Genomic DNA, 21,072 nt, shown 5'->3' on the forward strand with positions numbered 1-21,072 from the left:
ATTGAAGCGCTTCTCCGCGCGCTGACGGGAGCTCCTGGGAAACTGCTTTCGTCCTTCCCCTCGGCGGGCCCTGGAAGCCCCGCGTTTCCTCCCGAAGCCCTCCTTCCTCTCCTGGCTTGAGAAGGAAAGGCTCGGGGAGGAAACCACCTGAGGCCTGGCTGGTGTGCTGGGGGGGGGGGGACTGAGGTGAAGGAGCGGGGCGGAATTGGCGGGAACGGGCCCTGAGGCGCGTCGAGCTGCTCTGCCTCTCCGCGCGCCAAGAGAAAGAACTCGCCACACGTTGTAGCGCAGTCGCTACTGAGCCAGCGAGGCGCGCTTTGCCTTTCTGTGGCAGCGAGCGAGCGCCCGCCCCGCTCCGGCTCCACTGGTGAGTCAGCGGCAGGTCAGGAGTATCGCGCGGGAAGGGAGGGGCGCGAGAGGCAGTGGCGGCGCGGATTTGCCGCTGGGAGCCGCCACCAGAGCGAGCGAGCGAGCGAGAGGGAGGCTCGGGCGAGCCCCGTCGGCGAGCGCCAGAGGTTGACTTTGAGGCAGCGCCGGCGGCGTCGCCGCCCTCTCATTTCCCTCCAGGTGGCTCAGGGAAGAGAAAGGGAAAGGGACGCTTGGCGGGGCGGCTCCTGGTGCGCTCGGTGGGACCGTCGGTGGCGGCATCCAGATGTGAGGCAACAGCTGCGCCCTCCCCGCCTTCCGCGAGCAAGGTACGGCCAAAACTACAGGAGAGCCCCGCAGGTTGCAGCGGGGAAAGGGGGGGGGGAGAACGGCGGCTGCGTCGGAGCGTGGCACAGCCCGACCCCGGACGCCCTTTCTTCAGGACCAGGTCCCGCTCTGTCGTGAGCGTTGTGTTTTGAGCGCGCTTTGGGCAGCAGGTCCGATCCTGTCTCGCTCCAATCGGGGATTGATTTCGGACCAGGAAGTTATTGGTATGGTTCGGTCTGGGCGCCTGGGAAAGTCCTGAGAGGTTGGCGCAGATGCGGACGGCCTTTCCTTGCCCCCACCCCCGCCATGAATCTGGATCCTAGGAGCCAACTCCTAGGGGTCGAGGTCTCTTCCCCCCCCTAAAATATTTGAGGGGGCGCCTCCCTCCAAAGTTGATAGGCATCGCCATTCCAATGATGTGCGTGCACTAGATCATGTGATCGATTATGTGGGGCGGGGCTCACCTCCCCCCCTCAATATTTTATTCAAGTTGGCACCCCTGATCCGGATTGAGGAGTCTTCCAGCCTCGCTCCTCTCCGCCGCAAAGGATGTGACATTTCAGGGGGGAGGCTTGCTTGGCGCCTCGTTTTGCAGCTCAGCCCCACGGATCTCTTACTCGGGAGGAAATCCCGTTTAACTTTATCACGAGGCTGATTCTCAGGTAAGTAAAAGAGGGTATATATAGGATCAGCCTGGGAGGCATTCCAGCGGATTCGAGTTGTGACGGCGGCGCGATTTAAGGCGATTGCACTTCCTCGTAGCGATCGCTGATCCGGAGTAAGCGGTGGCTGGCGAGTGGCTGCTTGATAATAATCGTCGAGGAAATGAGTAGCTGGAATGTTTCTTTGGCTGCCGCTGCTCTTGGAGATCAGCCTGGACTTGGCAGGGCTCAGCCCCCCAGACCTGCGCGCGGTGCCAGAGCTCATTCCGAGAGCATGTGCAGGGAAAGAGATGAGAAGGCTTTTAAGCATGTGCAAGGTGCTTTGCCTCGCCGAGGAAGCGCAGCCAGCAGGAGTGCCAACTTGAATTTAAAAAAATCGAGGGGGGGGAGGGGAAGCCCCGCCCCACATTATCGATCACATGGTGCAGAGCACACACACTATTTAAATACCAATGCCTATCAGCTTTGGGGGGCCCGCCCCCCTCAAATATCTTATGGGGAGGAGGGCAAAGGTCCCTAGGCGGTGACTCCTCTGGCAGCCAGCTCGGGTGCATTTGAGATGGTCAGAAGCGCCACGTGATATGCAGGTAGGGGTTTTCCTCCCCAGAATGACCCGGTATGCACCCGTGGGACTTGCATTTGCCTCCTCGCAAGGGATTCATGGTTTAGTCCCCCCTCGCGTATGGGATTTAGGGGGAAAGAGCTTCCAACAAGCACCTATTTCTTAAAATCGATAAATGCTATAGCTGTTGCTTGGATCTTGGGCTTCGCTCAGGATGGCCTGAGATCTATTCGGGTCTGGTGCGGTGATTTGATTCCTAGTTGGGCTGGAGCGCAAGGGAATCTGCGCTTTCTAGATAAAGAGCGGGTGGGTGGGAAGAATTGCTGAGCTCACTGGAAGGAGCCGAGAGTAAGCCAAGACCTTTCCTCGCTGCGAGGTGATTGAAAGGAGATCCTGGATGATTCAGGGGTGACTCGTTCCTTAAAGAGGGGGCAGAAAGAAGCGAAGTGCCTGGAGGAGGCAGCTTGCAACGCGGCTTGCTTACAAAGAAGTTTTTGAGCCACCAGCAATCTGACTCAGAGCAGAGCCGCTGGATAAGGAAGCGCAGGGAGAGTCCTCGAGGCAAGGCGAAGGAGAGGCTCGCTTCCCTGCACGCCTGTTCCGGCAGCCTTGCCCGGAGGGAGCGATTTCTTCAGCCTGACTACAGGTGGATAGTGCATCTGTTCACAGCCCGCCTAACTACCGAAGTTCCTCACTTCACCCTGAATTTGTAACTGGCGGTAGGCGGGCTGTCCTGCTGTGAATGTGGCCAGCGGTGGTGGTTGGTTGAGCCTGGCAGGGCAAGCCCAATAGCAAGTGGAGCCAGAATCAGTTGGTTGAGCATGAGGCTGTTAATCTCCAGGTTGTGGGTTCGAGCCCCAAGTTGGGCAAAAAGATGCATGCATTGCAAGGGGTTCGACCTTGTAGCCCCTTCAAAATCTTTGGGTCTAATCTTGTCCCCATCCTCCCTGTTGCTGACTTCTACAAGGGCAATTCTGTGGCTAAGGAGGAGGAGGTTTGTTGGGTGGTGTCAACTCCTGGACTGGTTGCAAGTAAGTAAGGAAGCAGGCAGGTGGGATGCACCACCCATCGCTGGTGGTAGGTATAATGCCAGCAGTGGATTGGTTTGAAAACAAATAATTCACCCTTTCTTTGAAGGGCTTTATTCCTTTCCCCCACTCCACCCCCATTTTTGGTATTTGCACTGGGAGGCTTAATGGGAGCCAGTTTGACTGTTATAATTTTGAGGAAGCATGACCTGCCCATGGGACTCTGAATCAAAAAGTGCAGATAACAAATAAAATAAAATAAATCCTGTGGGTCTATTTTGGAATAGTATGTTGTCTGAGATGTGGCTTGCAGCCATCATTTTTGCATTTCCAAACTATCTTAATCAAAGTTACTTTTTAAGTGATGACCCGAAATACTTATGCAAAGAAACTTGGGACACAAGCAATGGCGTGGCAAGAAATACTATATGAATGCATTCCATCCCGTTCTCTTGTGGACCCTATTCCATTCTTTTGAGGGTGGGCTTCTTGTTATAATACATGTTGCAATGTGTGCGTGCACACTTGTTTTTATGGTCCAAAAAGACAATATTAGCCAAGACTATGTCATTTACATCACATATTAAAGCATGCTACTGGAATTCATCATTGGGTTCCAGATGTTGTTGAAATGCAACTCTGATCAGCCCCAGCCAGCATGACCAATATTATTTATTTATTTATTTATTTATTCATCCATTACCCACCCTAAGGTCTCAATGGTTGGGGTTTATAGCAGTTGTAGTCCAGCAACATCTAAAGGGATATATCCCTCTGGTGTAAACGTAAAGTGATCCATTAATAACTTATAGTGCAAGCCTATACATTTCCACTCAGAAGTAAGCCCCATTGAGTTCAATAGTATCAGCAAAGTGTCCTTAGAGCTGCAGCCTTAAATTAAAGATGCTATACTATGTTGGCTAGTAGAGTAGTGTTAAAAAGACATTTTTAAAGAGTAAGACTTGGGTTTATAATCTGTACTAATCAAAAGAGATCAAGGAAATAATAGTAGTTGCATAGTCAAATACTTTAGACCCTTAATACTTTTTTGGGAGGGGGGAGTTAAGTTCTGTTGAAATCAGTGCTTCCAATCAGTGCTGATAAATGTGTTAGAACTATACATCTGGGGATAGTGGGGGCAGGTGGGAACACAAAATACTGCTCAATTCAAAGTTTAGAAGTGACCAAATTGTTTGCGTACAGCTGTTTGTAATGAATCTGGATATTGCACACTGCTTGTGCATCATGTGACTTGAGTTGATGCTTTGTGATCCCAGTGTGTGAAGGTGGATGGTATGCATGGTTTGTGTATAGCATGCTTCAGCAGGTATGTGCAAGTGGTTGCCTGGCCTCCCCTCGTTCTAGTAAACTGATAGGGTGACATATTTTGAGTAATTTTGCAAGAGAAGCTAAGAGAGGGATAAGGAAGCTATGACTCTCAATAGGTTGTTGGACTCAAGCTCCCATCATCTCATTCCTGACCATTGGAGTCCAGCAACATCAGGAGTACCCCAGGGTCTCCATCCTTGATAGTACGGAACTGTGCTTCTGGTGTAGAAGTGTGTTTTCTACAAATTTAGGACTGGAGTTTGTTTTTGTGGTGTGAACTTTGCTGATGAGGATTACATTAATGGCTCCAGTAGAATGGGTCACAGATAGTGTCTTGAATTAACCCCTCCAGATAAGAAAGAGATAGCTTGTGCTGGATCTTGTGACTTGGGGATTCATAGTTAGCCACCCTGGACCAGAGGGATTCCCAAACTGGAGGCCTCCAGATGCAGCAGCATAGCTAGCTGCTCAGGTGCCCCAGGGTGGCACTCATGCCCATTTTGGGCAGCAACCCCTTCTGATGCTATCATAACTAGTCTTGGTGCAGAAAGATGGGGAATCTTTTTATATTGCTACATGCACTGTAGATGGAGCAAAGTCATGTTGCAGCATGAGTGGGCATACATCAAAACAAAAATGGAGCAGCCTTAGCTAAACCACTCTTCACCTTCACCCTTCTTTTGAGCTATTCCATCCTACACAGCATGCAATGTGGTGGCATTTAAAAAAAAAAAGTGTTGGCCCATATTTCTTTAACACTATTACAGATTTAATAATATAAAACATGCCGGCAATAATATAGCTCTTTTGAACCTTTGAAAATACTATGTATTTACTGTTACGACACTGATGTTTGTTTTAAATAGATCATTGACTGCTTTGTCACCATGCAGTGTAAATTGTATTCTAGTCACCACTTAGTGCGGATCTACGTAAGGACTCGGTGGCCTGAATGTTCAACAAGTAGTTGGCTCTCTGCTCACCAGGCATTCAGCAAGACAACAGAGCAAGGAATTCACTGTGCTAAATAATTCAATTCCTTACAATGGACTGCTAATACTGGATCATATGGGGGAATTAAAAGCACCTTCATGGTTAATGTCACCTGTATATATTCTGTAGAGCTTAAGGGATGTGGGATTCCTTTATATCTCACCATGCATTTTTTTTATAAATCACATTTAAAATTGCTTCTGATTCCACTCTTGTAAAATTATCTACCATTTAATCTTTATCTATGAGGTTAGCACAGCATTCATTTGTACCTTGGTGGGCTGATTACTGCCATCGCTGGTGAGGATTTGGGGGGAGGACATGTTGGGGGTGACAGGGGTGAGATGGCTTTGTAGCTGGGTCTTTATATGAGAATACTAGCAGAAGAGCAGGTTGGAAAGCTGTAAACCCCATTAGATCAGGCTCATGAAGCCTGCAATTCTTGCTTACTAGGAACGATGCCCCATTTAGCATAGCAAAACTTATTTGCAAGTACACTTGCCTAGGATACTTGGCTAGGATTGTTCTCTTAGTGTCCCATGATCGTTTATAATATGCCTTTGGCAAGAGGATGACACAACTCTTTATCAAAGAGAAAATTAGGAGAGGTGTTGTATCTAACATTGCATTAAATTCAATGACATACTGACAACTGCATTTCATCGCAGTTGTTTCCATAAATCTGACAGACTGCCAGAAGACTTGTTGAGTTGCATCTTTTGGCCTTAAAGAGCTAAGATGTGCAGTTATGCTCCTATTGTTCTCTTTCCAGCTTTGAGAAGGAACATTTTGGAGGCCAGTAGCGAGTTTTTGCCGTTTATTAACCGGCTTGGGTTTGAATGCTTGCTTCTCTTAGACTAGTCAACGAGTGCCTAATTACTTACCTGGGTTATTTGTCCGATGTGACTAGTTTTAAAGGAGGGTGCATTTGAGCAATCGGGAGGGTGACGGACCCAGTTCCCACTCATTCCCAAGCCATGGTAACCTCTCTGTATAACTCTCTGGGTTGGCAACATGAGGGGCCTGTGGTACTTGACAAGGAGGTCGGGTTTGCCTCAGAATCTCCTGTTATTGATTCCCACTGTACATACTTCATATCTGCAACAATCTTGTGTATCATCTTGTTTCTACTGTAAATAGAGAGAAGAATCAGAACACAGTTCATGCCTTTTGTAATTAATTTCATTCTAGCACTAGTGGATGCAAATGACAAACTGAATCCAGGCACTCACCTACCTGTCAGAGGTGAATGGCCCAGACACAAGGAAATTTGCTGATCACTGAGGATTTGGTTCCATAAGCACAATCTGCCCTTTGATGCTATCTTTAGGTGGGCATTTTGACCAGGTTCACCTGGTTCTAACTAGAGTCTCTCAGTGGCGTAGCGTGGGTTGTCAGCACCCGGGGCAAGACAAGTAATTTGCGCCCCCTAACCCGTGGATTTGCGCCCCCTAACCCTAACCCCCAGATGTTGCGCCCGGTGCGGCCGGCCCCCCCTGCACCCCCCACGCTACGCCACTGGTGTCTCTACCTCAAGATTTGGCAACCATAATCCATGCTCTACTTGACAACTTTAATGTTCGTGTAAGGCAGACACCCCCAAACTCGGTCCTCCAGATGTTTTGGGACTACAGTTCCCATCATCCCTGACCGCTGGTCCTGTTATCTAGGGATGATGGGAGTTGTAGTCCCAAAACATCTGTAGGGCCAAGTTTGGGGATGCCTGATGTAAGGCTTCCCTTGGAAAGTACAGTGGTATCTTGGGTTACAGACGCTTCAGGTTACAGACTCCACTAACACAGAAATAGTACCTCGGGTTAAGAACAGTTTCAGGTTAAGAACGGACCTTCAGAATGAATTAAGTTCTTAACCCGAGGTACCACTGTATTCAGAAGCTGCAGCTAGTACTGCATATGGATCCCCATGTTTTTTACTTGGGAGAACCACAGTTATCTTACAAGTGCTGCACAGTCTTCCTATTGGCTTCTTCTGGGCACATTTCAAAGTGATAATGCTTCACTCTTTAAATCCAGATGTTTCTTAACCTCTGACCATTAGGTCCAGTCGTGACCGACTCTGGGGTTGTGGCGCTCATCTCACTTTATTGGCCGAGGGAGCCGGCGTTTGTCCGCAGACAGCTTCTGGGTCATGTGGCCAGCATGACTAAGCCGCTTCTGGCAAACCAGAGCAGCACATGGAAACGCCGTTTACCTTCCCGCCTGAGCAGTACCTATTTATCTACTTGCAGTTTGACGTGCTTTCAAACTGCCCTACTTCTGCCTTAAAACCTGTTTGGCTCCAGTGTACCATGGGGAATAGCTCTTGCTTTATAATTGGCACTGTGGCTAGTCCTTTTCTGTATCCATTGTAATGCAAGATGCATCATCTTTGAGCTTAAGAGCAGGACCTTTCTGACAGTATCATCAGGAGAGTATCTATTCCTAGGGATATCTGGGCAGGCAGAACTTTAGACACGTTTCATAAATGGTTGGAAAAAAAGGACATTTTAGGAGGGTATTTGGTCACCCTTCAGTTCTGTGAAATAAGCTATGTATATATTAATTTGTACATTGTGGGACCACTTTGGTTTTAACAAGAAAACAAAAATTGTAGTATTGTGTCAACTCTATGTAGTGTGTCTTCATATTCTGCAAATAAGAATAACCTCTCATTCAAAGTGAGGCTTTCCATTGTGTCTGGGTCTTTCTCCTAAACAGCACTAGGTTTTTTCCCCCTTTCCATTGGCAATTATTTTAAAAGTATTTATAATTCATACATAACAGCTGACACAAGCATGTTAGCAGAAACGCTTTTAAAATCAATTTCTTCACCCAGGGGAAATGTTGTGTAGATGACACTTTAAAGACAAGAATAATTAAGTGACCTTTCTCTTACGCCCCCTCCCCCACACCAATTTAAGCACAAATCTGGTCTCCTCTGAGCTCTTGGAAAATCCAAGAACATTCATTACTATGGGAATCTTTAACCTTGTTGTGTGTTGTTTCATATACCTTTTAGGAAATCAAATCAGCATTACAATCTAATTTCCACAGTCATCCCAACACAGAGCATTGTGCTAACTTGTTCCTTTCAGTGTTAACAAATCTTTGGAATTGTCAAGCTATTTGCCTCCAGGAAGGCAGTGTGTTATATATAGGGTAATGATTATTGTAGGACCAAATTTCTATGGTCCACGTGAAATTAATTGGGTGTGGGATATAGTCACAGAAGGACTGGATTTCTTTCATTGGGTTGTCCATTTGACTTTGCTGGTGGTCGCAAAAAAAAAGTGAGCTAAAGTATGGAATGGAGCAAGTGGTATTATGATAGTTCAGTTGTTTAGAGCGTGGTGCTACTAACGCCAAGGTTGCAGGTTTGATCCCCGAATGGGACAGCTTCCTATTCAGGTTGGACAAGATGGTCCTCAGGGTCTATGATACTATGATATTTGTATGTCACCAGTGTCAAAGCTTAGCTTTTTCTTTTCATGTTTTAAAGAAATGAGAAGTATTCTGGAGAGGTAATGTTAAGATATCGATATCTACATTTTAAAGTAGTGTATAACTGGCCACAGGGTTACAAATTACTTCTGTGTAAATATATGTTCTACTACCACAAGTCTTCTTCAACAAAGAGCTCATTGTGGAATGGCCTGCTGATGTCCTGTATTTTGAATAACTGTTTGTGCTATTCAGAAGTCAGTCTTGTATCCTGTGCGCTAATGAATGGGATCTAAGGATACAATCTATAGGAATGTGTCCAAGCAGTTTCTTATTGATAGTGGTGGTACTCTCCCTATTTTGGGGCAAGTAGCAGGGAAAGTTGCCACCACCCACATGGATTTCCCAGGAGACTTCCTCAGCATATTCTTGCTATAGAAAAGGGGTTATATCAATGCCTGAAGAACTACCAGTCTTCTCTAACAGAATGGATAGAAGAATGACTCAAAGCAGGGAAATGTCATGGAATGGTGGGTCATGCAAGAGTTAGAGAAGTCTTCTCCAAACTACTGTTTTCCAGTTGTCTGATCCAAAACATTTTGGAGGGCACTCAATAGGTTGAGTTAGAGTGATCGTGGAGAATGAGACATAAGACAGGGAGTAAAGAGCTTTTTTTTTTTTAAGGCAATAATTTCTTCTAGTTCAGGATATTAAAGCTATTTTTTTACTTACCAAATGGATACTTTTTCCAGCTCTGCTATCAATGACAATATTTACTGGTATTTAAATTATGGTGTTCAAGATTCTGGATTAGGAGGTCTCTCCATCTCTGCTGACTTTGAATTATGCACTTGAGTAAAGATCATCCTGCTCTCTGTGGATCAGTATATGTTGGTAGCAGACTGCTTTAAGGAATGTTAAGGAAAGTCTGAACTTGGTGGGCCTATTGAACATTTTAGCCAGTGACCTCTAAGGAGACAGGACCCTGGAACTTTGCATCCTAAAATTTGGCTGTAATACCAACTAGGAGTGTGAAATATGTTTTTCCAGCTTTGGCTTGTACCCTTGGCTGTGAAAGTCTTAGAAAATTGTTCTTCCCATGCAAATCTGTAATATAAATATGTTTTGTGTGTTTATGCTTATTGAATTTTAGCTCTCACAAAGCACAAAAAATGTGAAGAAGTGTTCTTTTTAATTTTCACAATTTTCATATTGTATATTAGTCCCACCAACATTTCTATGGTTGCTTTATACTTCTTTGCACTGTCTTTTCTTTCTCCTCATTAAAGTTTCACCTTATATGCACCAAACTTTTGTGTTCGTCCTGTGTTCATCCTTTACATGAATATTAACCCCATTTAAGCAGCATAAAGTGCCCCAGAAACATTTTTCTTTCAGATAAGTTGATCCAGACCTATAAATTTTAAGAATTAAGCCTAGCAACTAGATACGTGACATTTATTGAAATTCATTCTTTGCCATTGAGCTCATTGCTTTTAGAAATATTGAGAATAGTACGGAATTGCAAATGCAATTTGATTAAATCTGCAGTTGTTACTCTTTGCCTTCTGAAAATTGATTTCCCTCCCCTGAGCTCCAGTTGACTGCTGATTAAGAGCTCTGCACTGAGTTGAATAGGTTACATTTGTTTGTTTTCCCCCCTTTGTGCAAGTTTTAACTGGCCATGAAATGCAATGAAAACCTTAATATAATCCTGCCTCTGCTGCAATGTGTAAGTTTACTTAGAAATAGCTGTTTTGTGTCTGAAAACTGGATGACACATCTTTATGTTCCATTGTAGGAAGACAAATACCTTCTTATTGTAGATGTTTCCTGTTTTTGTGTGTGTGCTGTGGCTGAACAAGCCTTCCTTCCCATGTGGACTTTTGTTAAAATTCCTTAATCTCAAAATGGTTAAATTGAATATTTAGCTGCCACATGCAACATGGCATGTTCTGGCAAAGGGGAGCCTGGCTGACATTACATATTAGATCCATGTCTTGGAGTCTCGTGGCTTCTCTTTAACTCTGGATCTGTGGCTTGCTGAGTCTCACAGTGAAGTTTCCCTTGTGTGTTCATATGAATTCCTAGTTCCTACATCTCTTCCTGCCACACACCCTTTATTTTGGACAATCTGCCTACTCACTCTTCTCTGCACTGCTTAGTGAATCTAAAAACCTCAAATCCTAGCATGGCAAGAGTCACTCCACCATAAGTGGCATCCAGCCAGGGGTTTACTTTGTTCTTTCCATTCTTCTCCATGACATCAGGGCCTTCAGGCAAGCAGAGTGGCCACAGGAAGGGCTCCCTCAAACCTGGCAGCACCTCTGGCCACAGTGCAGTGATGTCATGATTCCTCAGCTTGGAGCACATTTGAAAATAAATCCCATTGGTTATAATAGAACTTAAGTTAGGTATACTTAGAATTGTACCCCAAGAGCTGACCTACCTGGAGACAAACCCTGTGATAGCTGAGGTTTTTAGGGGGTGGGAGATGTGTACACAGTTATGTTTGAAGGGTAGCTAATGAATTTAGTGTGCTGCAAGTGCAAAGACTGGACAGCCAATACTGCTGTTTGATCTTTGGCAATTGCTTGTGGCACAGTTCAGGGACAACATACCGGTAAATGCTTTTTCTTTCACAGAAACAAATGTCACACATAAAACCAGCCCTGATATTTTTATTTGGAATTCCCATACTGGTAACAAAAAATGGAAGAATTTGCCCAAACAAGCCTTTGTCTTTGAATCATTTTCAAAACATTTTTTCGTAGAAGTCTTCAGGTGTGTTGTAATTCAGAATTTCCCCCAGGAAGGTACATTCTGTCCTACGGAAGGAGTTAAAATAAAATATTTAAGTGAGTAATTCTTAATCAGATTGGTATTCAAATCTAAGAAAGAGATTCGAAAGTACTGGCAATTAACTGGATCTGTTTCCTGATCCCATTCATGTAACCTAGGCAAGAAACAGAAGCTGATGAACTTGCTTTTAACATTTGATTTTATCCTTATTTTTAAGAAACGTTTTACATTCCGATTAAACAGTATTAAACAATCTTGAATAAATAAATAGCTGCCAAATTCACAATCAATTTTATGATTATTCACAACTGACCATTTCACATAACTATCAACTAACAACAAATAATGAGTTCACTTCTTGCTATCTTCTGGAATGTGTTTTTTGCCTTGTAGTGCTAGCTGCAGAAAATCTGGTGAGAAATTCTTGAGTAGGTCACTTGTTGTTCCTGATAAAATGCTGATAAAGATCTTCCAGCTGTTCTAGAATTTATTGGACCTTTGGCAAACCTGCAAAGCCCTGCCTGTTCACTGAAGTAATGTGTTCCCTTTGTTTAGGACTTTTAAATTTTTTTAAAAAATTAAATTATATAGACGCGTGGTAACATTTAGTAATGCTCTGAGATGATTTGCAGTTATTAGACATGTTAATATATTATACCCAAGATACTGGGTGTTTTAAAGTTGAGAAGCAATGGATTGTGTTCAGATATTCTGCAGGCAGATGGCTTGTTCAGTTTTTGTCACTTTGGCAGCAAGGAGATTGTAACTTGATTTCACCAACTTTCCCTTGATTTATGAATTCCTTCCTGACTTCTCGGAATGGTTCATGGAGCAAATAAAGGCATGTCCCAATAAAAGCATGTGTGACCCTGATGAAAGAGGCCTTGGACATTATTTTGAAAATTAAAAGCTTTTATGCATGTGCTTTTTTATGTTTTTAAAGTTTACTGTTTTTAGGGGTAGACCTAGTTTTAGGGGTAGACCCAGTTTCATGGCTGGCGCATAGCTTTAGTGGAAGTCTGGAGACAGAGTCAGCCTTTCCATTCTGTACTTTAGTGGTTCCCAAGGAGGCAGGGGAGGAGAACGAGTGAAAGCAGGAACTGGTGTTTGAATGGTCATAGAATTGTAGAGCTGGAAGGGATCCTGAGGATCATCTAGTCCAATCTCCTGCAATGCAGAATATGCAGCTGTCCCATACAGGGATTGAACCTGTAACCATGGTGTTATCAGCACCAAGCTCTAACCAACTGAGCTATCTATGCAGCAATACTTTTAAAAGCGTTGGCCCTATTGGACGCCATGCGGGCTTCACTTCATCAAGCAAAAAGTATTTGGCTACCCTGAAGACACAATGGGAAGGCACACTGTGTACAAAGCTCTGAGCTGCTTGAAGGAAGGTCAGATAACAATTGGTACATGTAATTAACCTTATGTAAATGGGTAGAGCGTATACTTAAAGCTATGGTTTTCCCAGTAGTGATGTATGGAAGTGAGAGCTGGACCATAAAGAAGGCTGATCGCCGAAGAATTGATGCTTTAGAATTATGGTGCTGGAGGAGACTCTTGAGAGTCCCATGGACTGCAAGAAGATCAAACCTATCCATTCTGAAGGAAATCAGCCCTGAGTGCTCGCTGGAAGGACAGATCCTGAAGCTGAGGCTCCAATACTTTGGCCACCTCATGAGAAGACTCCCTGGAAAAGACCCTGATGTTGGGAAAGATTGAAGTCACAAGGAGAAGGGGATGGCAGAGGATGAGATGGTTGGACAGTGTTCTCGAAGCTACCAGCATGTTTGACCAAACTGCTGGAGGCAGTGGAAGACAGGAGTGCTCTGGTCCATGGGGTCACGAAGAGTCGGAGACGACTAAACAACAACAACAAATGTGTAGAGAACTGGATCCAGCCAGCGAGTCAGAGACTTGCCTACCCACTTCTACTGGACAATTTGGATAGTTGGATGGGAGCATCCACTGTCAAATCACCTGGCATGATAATGACATCAGGTGACTGATACCCATCAAAGGACTCAAGAGGTTGCTGTAACAGCTGTTCTGCAGTTCCAGCAACCTCCTTTGAAGACAGAATGTGCCAAAAGGGGATCCCTTTAACTACAGTGGTCAGCTGATTGTCAGTTACAGGGAGCCGCTTTGACCTCTCTGCAGAGAGGACAATGCTCCTAAAAAAAACCCTGAGTATTTTGCCCTCGCCAGAGAAAGCAATTTAAAAACAGAACTTTTTTATGTTAAGAGGAAGCAGCTTATATGCAAAGTGCTGGAGGAAGTGTTTTGAATCAAAGTAGTTTCCTCTAGCCCATTTGGATGCACTGTGGAGTTCCTAGTGCAGCTGATCCCAGATGATTACTGGGGCTGTGGTTGTACAGGGCGCTCACACCCTGACAACCAGCTGACAGTGGATGCTTCATAGCACCTTGCAAAGAACTTTGCAACCCTGTTTGTGACTTTGCCGCCGATAAGGAGTGTCTCACCCCCATTGTTCTGCCCAGACACTGAGGTCCAGCGCCGAGGGCCTTCTGGCAGCTCCCTCACTGTGAGAAGTGAGGTTGCAGAGAACCAGGCAGAGGGACTTCTCGGTAGTGGCGCCCGCCCTGTGGAATGCCCTCCCATCAGATGTCAAAGAAATAAACAACTATCAGACTTTTAGAAGGCATCTGAAGGCAGCCCTGTTTAGGGAAGCTTTTAAGATTTGATGAATCATTGTATTTTAAGATTCTGTTGGAAGCTGCCCAGAGTGGCTGGGGAAACCCAGCCAGATGGGTGGGGTATAAATAATAAATTATTATTATTAGGCACGTTGGCTGTTGGGAGTGGCTTCATCAAAATGAGCTTGGTGGGTCAAATGGTGAAGAATGGTGGGTCCAACATTTGACCCATAATGTTGGAATGCTGAGAGAAGACAGTGGAACCTTTGCAGAAGGTTCCAGGAGCAGCAGTTGTGCGATGGGCCTCTGTAAAGAAATGCCGTCTTTTTAAAAGGGCAAACTTGCTTGATGGGTGTTTGTGTGTGTGGATGGGGGGGCATGCCATCATTAGGGTGGCCAAGACATTGCCCACTAGGTGGCTGTGGCATTTGCAAAAATGCAGGACAAATGGCTGCATTAGCAGTGGAAGCAACTGCATTTTCCAAACGAGACCATGTTTCTTAGGTGGTAGCTGTTCCAAACAGCCATTTGGCTGTTTGTCCATTTGGCTGGGGTTTTTTAAGTATAAGAAACTGATCCCACCCAACATAAATCCTATCTGAATGGAATGAAAACAACCCCACCTTTCAAAAGCAACCCTACACCCTAAACATGTGGCTTTTCCAAGCAATATGTTCCAAGATGCAAGTGGGCTTTAATGGATTTATGATGATGCATATAACAATAGGGATTCATTACAAATGTGATGGTCCTTGGATAAACTGTGGCCAAGAGGAAACATGGTAGTCTCCATTAGTTGTACTAGAGATAGCATCATGCCAAGAATGAGGTGAGCTGTGAGACAGGATGAATGGCCGTAGTACCGGTAATTGACAATGTCAACACCTGGAAGGCAAAACAGTGGTGCCTTATGCTCAACAAGGTTGTTCAGCAAGTAGTAGTATTTTTATTTTTAAAAAAGCCTATTCAGATCTTTACTTCTGTTCCATTAGAAATGGCTATAATCTTAATTAGAGTTTTAATCATTTTTGTAGGAGGTCGTATCATCAACTATGCACAGCAGTCTGATTTTTGCGCCAAATATTCCCAAAAAAACCACCTTAAAAATGGAGGTGGTGACTTGCAAGTTAAAACATTGTATATTAACTGAGAACTTTAATATATAGTACTGTAGTTCATTTTTAGAAGTGTAGTTTGCACACAAGTGTCAAATTCTCTCACACAATTCTTGTGATTTATTATTATTATTATTTGACATTGAGAGTTTGGTACCTCAAGGATTAGCTCAGACAAGAGATAAAGCAAAAGTAAAGATATCATATCAAAAGGAAATTAGCTTCCCCCCTTTCTTTTCTACTAAAGATAAATAGCACAGGCTCAGTTTAAAGTAATTTAAATCCAGTACAAGTGTTAGAACTTATTCTAAAGCTGGCATCCCCAACTTGCAGCCCTCCAGATGTTTTGGTCTACAACTCCCATGATCCCTAGCCAACAGGACCAGTGGTCAGGGATGATGGGAATTGTAGTCCAAAACATCTGGGGGGCCGAAGGTTGGGGATGCCTGTTCTAAAGAATGCCTCTGCAGACATGGGAGAACTAGGATGTGGTCAGGAGAAAAGAAAGGGAGGGAAGGATGTTGGTTGAAGGGATGAAGGTGGCATCGGAAAGGGACAATTGGTGCTGATTACAGCTGCTTGTTTTCAGAAAGAGAAGGGGAGGTTGTCAGAGGAATTGGGTTTTGGGTTTTTTGGGATAGTGGGCCTTTGGGGGAAATCAGAAGAAAGCTGGTGGGAGACCTTGGGGTCAATGACTGAAAGTAAAACGAGTCTGTTTTTGCAGTATGTGGGTATGCATAGTGAGGAAATGGGGCTTGAAGGTGAAACAGCGAAGGAGGAAGAAATGGGCATAGCAAAGGGAAGAAAGAGCGCTGGTCTTCTCTCAGAAAAGGGACCTGATTGGGTAGAAAATGAGGGATAGGGGAAGGAGGGCTTTGTCAGCTAATCGGTTTGCAGTGGGGCAGGGAGATTTGATACTTGTCCTTGTTGTGTAAGGTGGTGTGTGTGTGCTAGTGTGTTGGAGGTGAGGGTTCCTGCAAAAGGGTTCCTGAGCAGCAAAAAAGGGATATAGAAAGAATGGAGAAAAAGGAGAAGGGGGGAGCCTGCAGGAAAGTTCCTGGGCATAAGGTTTGAGGCAACTTGGGTATTCAAAGATTCCTAACTGCTGAATTGGAAACAGCTACCTCTTGATGCTCAAGTTGAGGTTAAAAATTAACATAAAGACAAATATTGCAAAGCCTTGTCTTCCTGTTGGTGAATGGATGTTACAAATCTTCACATGGTGCCAACCAGGAAAAGCTTGTCCAAAACATTTGCGAAATGGCTTCCAGATAGGCATCTTCTGTTGTCCAGGTGAGATGGAGTAAAGGGATTAACATATATTTGGGCTGTTCTGGAAGGAGCCTCAGGCTATTGAAATTTATTTGGATAGTGTTAGTGGGGGGCGGGGTAATCTGGAAGGAGTGGTGATTAGCTGATACTACCTTTGGCTTAATGCATCTGTTCTAGAAAGAGTCTGATATTCTTTTGCTTGATTTAGATTTGCAAATGATAAGGGAGGGACAGTCATCAATGGGTGTTGCAATTCAGTTTGCTTTGGAGCATGTATACCTGGCTTCCTGTAATGGAATCTTTCTTGAGGCCTCTCCAGGCCAGAGTGGAACCTCCCTTTTCAGGTACAAGCTACCATAGCAAAAGCTGGAGTGCTTTCAGGAGTGCTTCTTCATAAGAGGTAGCACGGAGTTCATTGGTGGCAATATCTGCAATGTTAAAGTGCATAATATCTACAAGACAGTGGGGGGGGGCTGGGAGGCTAACTGATTCGACCAGTGATTTGGAAGCATGTGTGGAGACCATCTTGTCACAGATACACCACCTTTAGTCTTAGTTTAAAAACTAAAAATGCTGCTTTTCACAGCTCCAGATTTGTAGACAAGTAAGTCAAGGGAACTTTCTTGCAAGACAGGGGAAATTTCTTCCTTCTCCCTCTGCCTTTCGTTCAGTGTTCCACCCATTATCAGGTTTTTCTTAGCATTTTCAACAGCGTGCCTTAACTTGTTACAGTTAATCTGGAACTCTGCCTGTTTTGTTTTTCATGCGTGTTGTGTATATGATTTTAATGTAAGCTGCTCCAGAATTGTTTAGGCAATGAAGAGTGGCTTAGAAATATTTGAAATAAATTTTAAAAAGTGGTGGTTGTTTTGAGAAACTGCTACTTCCTGGCCTAGTTTTCAAGCTGCTGGAGCACCTTCTTTCTTCCCATTATCTATACAGTGGTACCTCAGGTTAAGTACTTAATTCGTTCCGGAGGTCCGTACTTAACCTGAAACTGTTCTTAACCTGAAGCACCACTTTAGCTAATGGGGCCTCCTGCTGCTGCCACGCTGCCGGAGCACAATTTCTGTTCTCATCCTGAAGCAAAGTTCTTAACCTGAAGCACTATTTCTGGGTTAGCGGAGTCAGTAACCTGAAGTGTATGTAACCTGAAGCGTATGTAACCTGAGGTACCACTGTACCAGCATCATAGGCATGTGTTTTGGACTCACCGTAGCCATAATTTTATTTCTGGTAATGGAGGTCAGATCCTTCCTCACTGGACATCTTCCACTGAATTGGTCCACTAATTGGTCATCAGCTGTAATGTTCTCCTATGGTATGAAGCATTTTGGAAGAGTCTCACAATTGGGGTAAAAATTACCTCGAAAGCAGAACTAATAAGTGTTGCTCATGTTGCTCAACGTGAACGCTGCAAGTTTTAAAAATTCAGCTTTGCAAAGGGTTTTTGTAAGCTTCTGGGATACCATTGAACCCTGCTACCATTTTTAGTGATATAATTAAGAAAAGCAAGGACTTTGTTATAAAAATAGCCATAGGTTTGAATCCAACATCATGTACATCCAACCCAAAACCTTGAATAGATGGAGGGTTGCAGTGTGGAGGAGAGGAGCTGGAGTCCTGTTGTGGGTGCAGAAATCTCTTCTGCTCATTCATGGGCACAGTTGAAAGCAATCAGTGGGGCTCAGGATGCAATGGTGATTGCACAGCTCTGTTGAGCCCCACTGCTGTAGACCATGGGGTATGGATTGTAGCCACATTTTAAAAATTTTGCTTGAGTAATCCTATGAGGCAGCCACTGTTCTGTTCTTAATCACGGGAAACTGAAATCATCATCATCATCATCATCATCATCATTTAGCTGTTAATTGCATTCTAAACCACTGTCACAAAGGAATTAGACATAAAGAAAGCCTGTCAGAACTAAAAATGTCTTCAATTGTTTCTGGAAAGTACAGACAGGGGGTGCCTGTCTTATTTAGAAAGCTATTTCAGAAGAACAAGGGCAGACAGCCACACTAAAAGCCCTTCTCTGAGTTATTGCAGAGCAAGCTTCTGAGATCTTTGGAACTCTAATAATTTAGAGCTGCAGAGCAATCTAAGTTTCTCTGAAGTATATGTGAAACTGGTCATGAGATGCTATTTGTTCAAGCTGTCCATTCTCCTCTCAAGCACCAAACTTTTTTTTTAAAAAAAAAGGTGCATTACCGTTTAGATTTCCTAAAGCAGAGCTTGTCAGCTCAGCTCCATATATTGATGTTAGTCCCTATTGTCTGCTTTTTACTTCCATCTGTGTTCTTTTGTAAATTTTGGTTCCTAGGCTTTCTTTTGGACACTTTGAGCATTTTCAGCTTCCTTATTATGGACTTGATCCTTCAACCTTTAGCTCATATAGCAGCACACTTCAACAAATGTTGACTGATATTCCACATTCTTAGATTTTTGGTTTTTTTTAAGCAAAGCTATTGATCTGCTTTATTCTTTTGGAATACTAGTGAATATTTTTGAAGGTTCGTTTTATACAATCTTTTTAAAAGCCTGTAGTGCCATTCTAGCTCATCACTGCTACTTCCAGAAGCAGCAAAATAAATCTAGTTGTCTGACACAAGCCCAAGAGCTTTCCTTATTCTTACGGGTTTAAAGCACTACAGCAGGTAACAAAGGAGAGGCTATGATTTGTACTGCACTCCAGTCTGCTTGCTGTAAATTATTGTTAAATGAGTAAAAGGAATAATATATTTTCTTCAGAATGGATGCCTGTGTTTAAGAGCCTGTTAATATAAGCCTGGCAAAACAGTTGTTCCATGAAAAGCTGTTGTAAAATACACTAATATATTAGACCTATGAATAGGATGTGCATATAAATGAATTACTTACCAGTAATCTGCTAAAATTCTGAATGCATACTTGATGTTTTTATCCACCGCTCAGCTTAAAAAGAATACACTAAAGATCTTTCAAATGAGCCAAGAAGACTGTAACTTATTGTCAATACTGTTGATGACTCCCCCCCCCCCCAAATAGCAGGCCAATTGCTTGAATTTATTTCTTGCTCTTCCTATCTCCAGTTATCATTCTTTCTTCCTATCCTATAATATCTGGTTATTGGGAAATGGTCATCATGTATCTATTAAGGAACAAGGAATACAAATTTGGTTGTGGATCTTAGACACTTCAAAGAACCATGGTTCTTTGCTAGCAACTGATTTCCATGAGAAACTTGCTGGTTGTCCTCAGCCAACTTCTTCAGTTGCACAATGTATTCTAGATTCTTAATGTTGATGCAAACGCATTCATTTTACTTCATTATGGACTTGATAAGTTTAAAGCTGCATAAACAGTGTTTCTTGGGTTTGGTAATGCACCGCACAATGGAACTTGGTAGCCTTAAAGGAAGGCAGCCCTGACTCATTCCCCCACTTGCATATTTAACTCTGATGTGAACGTTTTTTTGTGGAACCATCTTCACATCGAATAAGGCTGGTGCCTTTGCTGATGACATTTTGGCATCTTCTTAAAATTGATCTGTGTACCCAGGCTTTTGCTGGTGCTAAGCTCCAGCATATGGTTGATTTTTTTTATTCCTGCCCATTTTCAACTGCATAGTTTTTTGCATTGTATTTGTTATTGATGTATTATATTTTAACTTTGGTACACTATCTCAAGAGTTCGGGAGAGGCAGTATTGTAGAAAAACTTGTTAATAATAAAGCTGATAAAGTTTGTAGAAGAATGGAGTAAATTTGTCATATATATAGAAACCAATTGTAGAAGCTTAAGGACTACAGCAGGCTTAGTTTAACTCTTGTGACATATATATATAAAGAATATGAAGAAACTGTAAATGATAAGAAACAATAAGAAAACCGAAACTGGGAAGGAGGGAAGTCAAGACGTGATATAACGCAAGTAGATAAGTTGACAATATGTATAGTTGTAAAGAATGTTTTATTTAAGTTTTTTATGTATTGCACTTTTATGTTGTCTGGTTTTTTTTCTTTTGTTTTTTTTGCTTGTTTTTGGAAAACCTAATAAAAATCATTAAAAAAATAATAATAAAGCTGATAATGTAGCATTTATGCAGTTAGAGGAATAGATAGCTCATATTGATACCTCTTTCAAAATACCCAGGTTGGACATCTAAGCCTCTTATCTTTCCCTTGGGACTCTCCCCAAGCCAGGCCCCTCAATGGTCCTGCTCTGTATTGCCCTCTTATGTTTTTTGCCTTTCTGGAATATGTATGTGAACTATGGAGGTGCTGAGGGTGTGGAGGCAGAAGTGGGGAGGTGGGATGTAGCCTGCTATACAAAAATGAAGAATCACATCTGTTAAATCTGTCCACTTTTGCCTCTGGACACCCTGCCTACCAGCAGCATGTGCCCCCAAGACTAAATGGTTCCCTACCTAGTGTATGTAGATTAATGCTTTCTGGTTCTGAGTCAATGTGGCTGCTGAATTTTCAAAGTCAGATAACACTTTGCAACAGAATTGACATATTCAACCTGAAATTCCT

The 21,072-nt window shown here is 43.5% G+C and overlaps 1 protein-coding gene across 1 annotated transcript in view; it reads left to right on the top strand.

Annotated features, from left to right (window-relative positions):
- Positions 1-421: 421 nt before the first annotated feature.
- The window catches only part of MET (MET proto-oncogene, receptor tyrosine kinase), a gene marked incomplete at its 3' end in the record, with an annotated part of 87,080 nt that continues 66,429 nt past the window's right edge, over positions 422-21,072 (top strand). Inside the window, exon 1 of the mRNA XM_083464309.1 lies at positions 422-695. The remainder of the gene's footprint in view (positions 696-21,072) is intronic.

Source organism: Podarcis liolepis (genome assembly GCF_965112155.1).
Source record: "Podarcis liolepis genome assembly, chromosome: 10".
Taxonomy (NCBI): Eukaryota; Metazoa; Chordata; class Lepidosauria; order Squamata; family Lacertidae; genus Podarcis; species Podarcis liolepis.